The sequence below is a fragment of the Agelaius phoeniceus genome, chromosome 3 (assembly GCF_051311805.1).
Source record: "Agelaius phoeniceus isolate bAgePho1 chromosome 3, bAgePho1.hap1, whole genome shotgun sequence".
NCBI lineage: Eukaryota > Metazoa > Chordata > Aves > Passeriformes > Icteridae > Agelaius > Agelaius phoeniceus.
This window is the reverse complement of record NC_135267.1, coordinates 52,771,631-52,780,582: the sequence shown is the minus strand read 5'-3', so window position 1 is coordinate 52,780,582 and position 8,952 is coordinate 52,771,631.

The window sequence follows — 8,952 nt, the reverse complement described above, 5'->3', positions numbered from 1 at the left end:
TTCTGATATAGCTCACTTGCACATGTTTGAGTCTATGAAGAGTAATGTTACAGCTGTGGAACATAATGTGGATTGACGTTTCCTTCCCAAGTCATGTCATATGACAAAAGGATTCACTTTTGTCAGAAGTATTTAACCTCATTACAATTATCTTCTGACACGTTCTTCAATTAATGGGTTTGGTTTGTCAGTGCAATTATTGCAATTGGTTTACTGTGCAAAATCTGTGGTTCTCTAAATTCACCTCCTGCAGAGATTTTTAAACCAGTATTATACTGACTGTGTCAAGCTGTTCTTTTCCTCAAAACAAAGTAACAAACAAATCCCAACCAAAACACAGAGACACACAAACAAAGGTACAAACAAAACCATCCACAAAGATGTGTCAAATTCGTGTCTGACACACAGGCATATGACAAGTGTGGGACAAAAAATTACTGCATTTGGTGGATAAAAAAGATTAGAATTTAAGAGGACAGGATAATCCCACCAGTGCACCAAATTTCTTTACTGAAAGAAGTGAGATCCACTCTCCAGGGTCCCACACCCAAGTTCTTTGGGGTTCCATTGTAACACCCAAAACTTTCAGAATGAGTTGTGAAAAATTCCCTGAACATACCATGTCAGATGAAGACAACTAAGCACAAATGCCATCTTCACAGTACGAGCTAAAGCATTAATACCACCATCCCTTCCCTCACATGTTTATCCCCATTTTCTTTTTCTTCTTTTTTTCTTCTTTTCTTCCTTTCTCTTTTGGTCTGTATTAAAAAGAGCCTGGTTTTGCCAGCTACGGCTTCATCTCATATATGCTGCTGAAGAAATATCCTGCTGCTGATGGCAGTTTTATTAACCCCACACAGAGACTATCTAGTGAGCAAATACATCATCCTTTTCTGGCTGACAAAAGGATCTTCAGGCAGCACAGCTGTGAACAGAAAAGGACATCTGTCTGGTGGGGGGATGAACATTGTGGATTAGCTAAGGCAACCTCCCAGCTCTCTGTGTCTCCAAGTGTGCTAATAATTTTGAGGAACCTTCCTATTACAGAAGGTTCACATCAACTTTCTGAAGTGTGGATTAGAACTGCATGGCCTCTGTTCAGGCCACTGGACCACCTCTTCTCATTATGGGCAAATAAACTTACAGATTACTCAGACACCTTGCCAAAAACAAACAGGGAAAGGAAGCCTCAGTGCAGGACTTGAGTCTTGCCCTGGATTATGCAAGTCCAAAGCAGGAATGTGTCCTCTTCAGATCATCCAAAGGAGACCATGCCTTTCATCATAGTTTAAAAAGTAGTTATAATCTAAATCTAGTCTATATTTCAAAAGTGAAGCTCAGAAACAGAATCTGAGTTTTCCTTTTATTTTTTTCCCTGCTCTTTTTTATCTTCACTTTGCTTCTGTTCATCCTCTTTTGTTCTGAAGGACACAGACTGCAACAACACTCTCATATTAAACTGTTCTTCCTTTTTTTTTTTTTGTCTATCCCAAATAGAGAGCTATTACCATCCAGAAACTATGATATAAGTCTATTTCTAAAAGAATAGACTTTGCTTCTTTTAGAGCAAAAGAAGAAAATAATAGAAAAAATGTTGTTTAAAATGAACCTTGCTTAGTTCCTTATATGCCATAAAGTTTAACTGTTCTCTCTGGTTATTTCTCTATGTTTAATAAAGGTTAAAAAGATTTTGGATAGTATTTATTATCATGACACTCATATTCTGAACTTTACTTAACTGTTCACAGTATTATAAAGCAAGTGTTATGAGAACAACTTTGTGAAGTCCAGTCAACCTATTGCATCTAAATTAGTGCAGCACCTCTTTATTTTTCTAGGTTTTCTATTAACACCTTTCATTGTGCTGTCCAAGCTCCTGAACACATTTGTAGAAAAAAAAAGCCATTTTAATAACAGGATGGATGTAAATTAACCTTATAAAATGGGTATTTTAAGATTTTCAAATTGCCATCCCCTCTCTGTTTTCAGAATTCTATTAATATGTCTTTTCTCTTGCCTCTTCCTTGTAGGATTTTAAATTAATTCCTCTCTTTAAAACATACAGTGATTTCAATCCTTCTGTCAGCATTTCTTTGTCTACCATAGAAGACACAATTTACCCTAGCTGGATACATGTGTGTTTTGTTCACACAGCAACTTTTTATTCCCAGAACCAATTTCTAGAATTAAAATTCTGATTTTAGGAAAGTTTCATTATTTGAAGACACATTTCTATCATAAATCAAGCTCAGTTGTGTTGTGTCCTGGTTCCAGACAAGACAGGGTAAATTTTTTGCAGTAGCAGGAGCGGGCATGGCCAGGACACAGAAGTTATTGCATGTCACCTCATGTCCTTACTCTCTTCAGATCAGGGTAGTGGTTCAGGAATTACAGGTTCTCACGTAGTGAGCTGTTTTCCTGTGTGAATTGCTCTCCTTTCTTGTACACACTTTCATTAATATTGTTGCTGTTACCATTTGTTTCTTATTTCTGTTTTCAGTAAATTGTTCTTATCTCAACCCATGACCTGTATCTTTTGTGCCTTCAATTGTCCTCTCCATCCCTCCACAGAGGGACAAGGAGGGAGAGGGGGGAGTGAGCAAACAGCACATGGTTTGGAGTGTTTAATGAGAACACTAAATTGGGAACACCATTCCTAATCCATGACAGCTTTATTTGGCACCCAATCTGGGGCATGCAGTGTTAAGATAACAACAGGTTTACCCAGCGAGAGGGCTGGAAAATATCTGATCTAAGCAGTTGTTGTGTTATGACCAGAGACTGATTGCTCACAATGTTGCTTGGACTGTTCACGTGGTGCCCAACACTATATTATGTTTCCATATATGCAGCATGGGACCAAAGCTGTGCTATTTTTCAGAGCAGGGGAAGGGATCAGGATTGCTGTGTTGCTGTACTATGTCATATCAGCTTATGGCATGAGAACATCAGGGCCAATGAGGGTCATTTGGGATGTGCAGTCAGTGTTGCTCTCCTACCCTTACTTCGGGTGTTATCTTTTGACACCTTTTGACACCACACTCAGCCTATGGAGAGAACAAGGGAGGATGGTTTTCCCCAGCTTTTCTTACCCTTTTACTCCTTCAGACCCAGCTTTTCTCACCCTTTTTCTCCTTCAGACTTCAGCTTTTGAGAATTCCAAATTCCCTTTGGATGTTAAGGAAAGCATCCTATTGTTGCTAGTGTGCTACATATTCTCAATATGGTCTGCACCAGGTTTGGAGTCATAGAGTCAACTCCATGTTTAGATTCTGGACAGAGAATTCCAGAAAGGTAATTCAGAGATCTGCCCTGAGGATGGATAATCATGAGTAGCATGAAAGGTGGGAGAAAACAGGCCAGCTTTTGAAGGGCTATTCTCTCCAATGGTTTGGAAGTACACCCTTGAACAACTGCAAAACTCTGATTGAGTGACAGAATATTTGTAAGGAGAATGCTGTACTTTTCTTCTACACCCTTTTATAAATATTGTTGTTGTTACTGTTTCATTTTTGTTTCACTACTGTTTCCAGGAAATTGTTCTTATCTCAACCCATAATTTCTATCTTTTGTGTCTTCAATTCTTCTTTCTAGCAGCCTCAGGGGGAGAGTGAGGGAGTAATGAGCAAATGGCACATGGTTTGGAATGTTTCAAGGTTAAATTTCAATGAGAAGCCTTCCCATCTGCAGATAACCTCTAGAAGCTGCTCCCAGCAGAAAAACAGGGTAAGCAGGGTCTTCAAAATGAGTTCTTGATCATTTTATTCCAATGGCAAGAAAATTCCAAGATGGTGAATGATGTAACCTGAATATTTCTGATGGCTTTTAAATTAAGAAAGGCAAAGTCTGGTAATTTTGTCCACAGTTAGATGAATAGTTAAGCGCTTGTTCATATTATTTAGGACATGAAAACTGAAAACTTCCTGTATTATTCCTGGTTATCCCAGTCTGTCCTTAACTGTTTAAATCACTAAAAATCTTTCTCTCATATCTCTTAGGAGAGTCTCTCAATCATTTATTTTCTGGGAAAGAATTGACAACCACAAATACTTTTTACATACTGGCCCTTTATTTATTTGTCTTCTATATAAATTAACAAAATAAAGTCTGTTAGTCTGATGTTAACAATGAACATAATCAATAATAAATATTTATCATTATTTTTACCCTAAATGTTCTTTTTTTTCTTTTTGCTTGATGGATTCTAATTTTGATTTCTCGCATTCATTTTCTGCACAGCTGAAGTGCAAAAATATCCTTATTTCCCAGCTATCATTTGCTATCCCTTTGCCACCCTAACAGAATAGTACAGTAAACATATAGAAAGGAAGATCCTGGCAGTCATGTAAACATTGAGAGCCATCAGAATTAAAATATATGTGCTCTAATTTATATTCTGGAGGTCCATTTATGGGAATAGATGATAGAGAACAAGAATTAAAACCATGAACTCAAAAAATGTTCATTTTGTAAAGCAACTGCTTTGAATGTGCATTTATTCATCATGTAAGTATTTACAGGAGTGAAATGGCTGATTTGAGGGCAATAGTAAGACTTGGGGAGTATACTTTGGCAAAAGATAACAATACTCTGAATGCTCTTAAATGTTACATTCCTTAAATGAAGATTCCTGTTAGGATAACAGGAATCTTCAAAGTTTGCCAAGCATTTTCAGGAGAAAAAGAACTCTATTCAGAGAGAGATACAGTAAGAAAATGAATGAATACATTTAGTTATCTGAAGACTGGAAATTCGTAATGCTTTTAGGAGAAGAGCAAGGGAAGACTTATGCTAACTTCAGTTATCAGGTGTATCAAAACTTCAAAGGTTGTTAAAACAAAATTTAAAAGTTTTCTACCTGGTAGATAAATTAATCTTCCAGGCCAAGATATCTCATGGGAATGGTTCCAAAAGCTTGGAAGGTTTTAAAGTCACTGTAATAGATACATAAAGCACTTAAGCTGTTTAAACACATCTCAAATGTAAGATTTTAACAGCCAACAGGAAGCTGTTTCCCTGAAAAAACAAATAAGAAATATTTGGGGTTTTAGCTATTAAGGTGGCAAAACCCTGATGAAAACTCAAATTTAGCAAACAAGATACAGTGTAGTGCAATGAGTATTGCAATGAGCACTTCTTGGAAAAAGAACATTAACCTCTCATATGACAATGCTAAACCCCAGTCTTGATAGGAAAATGGGCTCCCCGTTTTATCATCTCATGCTCACACAGTCATATGGGATTATATACTGATTATTCCTTGAGAAAGAGGAAGGGATGGGGGAAAAAACCAGCCAAGAGTGACAGCAGGAGGTTGCTTTCATTAGTGGAAGGGATAAGGGATGGGAGCAGCTTTTTGCAACAGCATTTAACACTGAAGAGGCTGCACTGCATTTCAGGGACCTGGATATCCAGGACTTGGCCACATCTAATCTGAGGCAGCAGCACCACCAGTAGGCAAAACCAGCAAAGACTCAACATGAACCTGAGGCAATTTTCACTGTAAGAAAAAGAGAGAATTAGATGGGTACTGCAAATAAGCTGATGATAAGGGGATTCTTTGTGGCAAGCAGTGTGCCTAGCAAAAATAGGAGTACATACTCAGCAGCTCATGAGCATGAATACAGAAGGCAGTGAGTAGGATGTATGTGATGAGAGCCAGAGAGACAAAGTCCAAACCAGGAGCTGGAGAATAGAAAGAGTAAAAGTGTGTTTTCTGTGCTTCCACACCTTTCTTGTAGCTGATCCAAAAAAGCCTTCACAAAATGCTGAAACATTTGCATTACTTCTCCATACTCCCTACTAAATCCAGAAAGTTGATTATACACAGAGAAAATCCAAACCAATGTCTTCATCGCACAATATCCTGCCAATATGCAAGACCAAGTCTTAGTTCCATGAAAATTAAAAAGAACTGTGTATTTCTTATGTTATTTACTTGAAGATGTGTTTTGAAAAAGAGATAAAGATATTATGTTCCATCTGAAGATCATGGCTTTCATACACAATCACATTTCATTTCAGCTTTGTAATTTTGATTTGTAATTTTGAGGAATATGTTCTTTTGACTCATCATTTAATTAATTTTCTAGCAGTAAACAGAGTTTAGTTTGCTAAATCCTTCTATTCATGGAAAGAAAAAAAACCCAGAACTATCTCCAATAGTTTTAAGTTCTTTGTGCCCTTTTTTTAACTGCTTAACAAGGATTAATTTTTTACTTCTTGAAGACTGTAATGGATGAAAGAAATGCATATAAAAATGCTTTTGTTAGCAGCTGGGGGAGCATTTGCATGGTAATCAAACAGTGGGTTGCAGATGAACCAGAACTGATTTATAAACAGCTAGTTCTGACACCAGTACCTCTGTAATGTAGCAGTACTCTGGAGTTCAGTCTAGGCATGACTCTTAGCTAAAATTTCCTTTACATAGGGTGTTTTTTCCAGTCTGTAGTTACTCTTTCCCCTCTATACTGTTATGGCAAGCTAAATAATCCCTGAAGAACATTTTTTTGCAGGAGTTTTCCTGATGCTGTCACAGCACCACGGTTTTCTTTCAGACAGAAGGACATAACCTTCATTATTATTTTTATGGCTTTTCAGTTTGGAGTTACTAGGACAGCAGCTTTCTGTAACACCTGTGACTGGGTATTCAGGTATTTATGTCACAAACAGTAGAAGTGTCTTGATGAAGCCACCTTCTGGAGCAGAAGTCCCTCTAGATTGTGAAAAATACTTGCAAGAAGCAGGCTTCTCAGGAAAATATTTTTCTCTGGGATTATTGCCAAAATTGTCAGGGTGTGCTGTCACAAACATAGAATAGTACAATTGCTTAAATAAGAAATTATGCAGTCTTAAGCCTACAGTGTTTTCCAGGTCAGGAACATTTCCAATTAGGTGCCAATGAATATAGGTTTCCATGGTGATTAGCTAAAATGTGGAATGAACTTAATTTTGTGATAATTGCTACATGTTTGTTAGTGAAGTGCATCTTTCAGTTTCAGCCTAAGATTTTCAGGTCTTAATCACAGCTCTGGATCTGAATCTACTGATGAAACCTATAATAACATGCAGGGCTATCCTCCAATTTTTGGAGGCAGAAGGATTTACAAGAGACTAGATATGATTTTTTTTTAATAGTTTTCATTCTTCTGGCTTCTCCTTGGTTTTTTGTGTCATCTCTAAAGAAGAAGTACATATTATGCTTTAAAAAAACCCCAAGCTTTTGTTAAAAAATCCCTTTTTAGAAAAATTGTGAAAAGTATCCAGTACTTTGATTACCTGTCACTAACAGAGTTGCATGTTTCTGTTTTTCTCAAAGCTTACATGTAATGCTACAGGTGTTGAATTTCACTATAGCTCTTTCATCTCCTATACTTCCACACATTTTCCATCACAGAACACTTGCCAGTAAAAAGTAACAGCACACCCTTTCACACTTTTATGGCATTGTGAATGTGCAGCAATTAGACTGCAATAATAGATGTCAAACACTTCTTTCATAGCAATCTTAGAAGCTATCTTTTCTTGGTGGAATGAACAACTATTTACAAATCCATTTATCTTACAAATTTGAGTTGGGGGAAAGATTGTGGGAAAAGATTAGTCTGTTCAATTAGGCCCCCACGCTGATTCAAAATTGAAAGGTCTGTTTCTCTCTTGAAGGAATATGACATACTCCTTAGATTAGATCATATCCAATTTTGGAAAAAAAACTCAATCTTTTTTTTTCCCCCCACTGGTCTCTGAGCTGTGTAGCTGCTTGTACAAGAAGAAGAAAAAGCTTTTGCTTTCACCTACTAAAATTTCTTCCTTGAACACACCTTTTAAGGATTAATATTGGCCACTGTTCCATTGTCACACTGAACTGATTTCTGTAGATGTCAGCACTGCAATAGTCACAGATCCACGCTGGGAAACTGGGAGTCACTGGCTGTGACGTGACCCTTGGGAAGGACACAAAAGTCGCCTGTGGGGCTGTTGAGCCCCAAACTGTTGGTCAAAATGCTCCAAAATGGCAACATTATGGTTGTAGGTGAATACCTAAATGGCTTCTGTCATTATAGGATGAACTGTGTTGGTGTAGTATAAAGCTGAAGGTGTCTGGGAAAAGGGGATGGATTTTACAGACTTCTGAATTTTAAAAATTTGAGGTATATGTCATTCACCAAAGGATTAGGTTTTGTATAATTTATCTTTGGTTATTGGAAACTGCTGGTATTTTTCACTTATAGCTCAAAAATGGGTGTTTGGTAAATCAAATACTTTATTTCTGACTATTAATAACAACAATCACACTATGAAGTCCATTTCTTACTGGAATCCACTACAAAATATACTCATTTCGTTATATCCATTGTCCTCAGTGATTTGTGTAGATTAGTCAGCAAATGTAGGAAAACTGCAGCATAGGGGTTTTTTAAGTAGTTAGATCAATTTTACCACCGGTGATGGAGGAGGTATCTGGCTGATTATTAACAACAAATCGTTCCCTCTCTATTCAAGAGGCCCTTAAAAAAAAATAGATATCCATTTGCATTTTTTTGTCCTTTCTCAATACTTTTCTTCTTTCTTTTCTCCTTCCTTCCTTCCTTCCTTCCTTCCTTCCTTCCTTCCTTCCTTCCTTCCTTCCTTCCTTCCTTCCTTCCTTCCTTCCTTCCTTCCTTCCTTCCTTCCTTCCTTCCTTCCTTCCTTCCTTCCTTCCTTCCTTCCTTCCTTCCTTCCTTCCTTCCTTCCTTCCTTCCTTCCTTCCTTCCTTCCTCTCTCTTTCTTTCTTTCTTTCTTTCTTTCTTTCTTGCTTTCTTTCTTTCTTTCTTTCTTTCTCTCTCTCTCTCTCTCTCTCTCTCTCTTTGTTTCTCTCTTTCCAAAAAGAAATGCTATTGCTCTGGAATAAACAAATAAACACCCTTTAGACAGAGATGGAAGTGTTACTAGGCCAGGTTATTTAGTGCA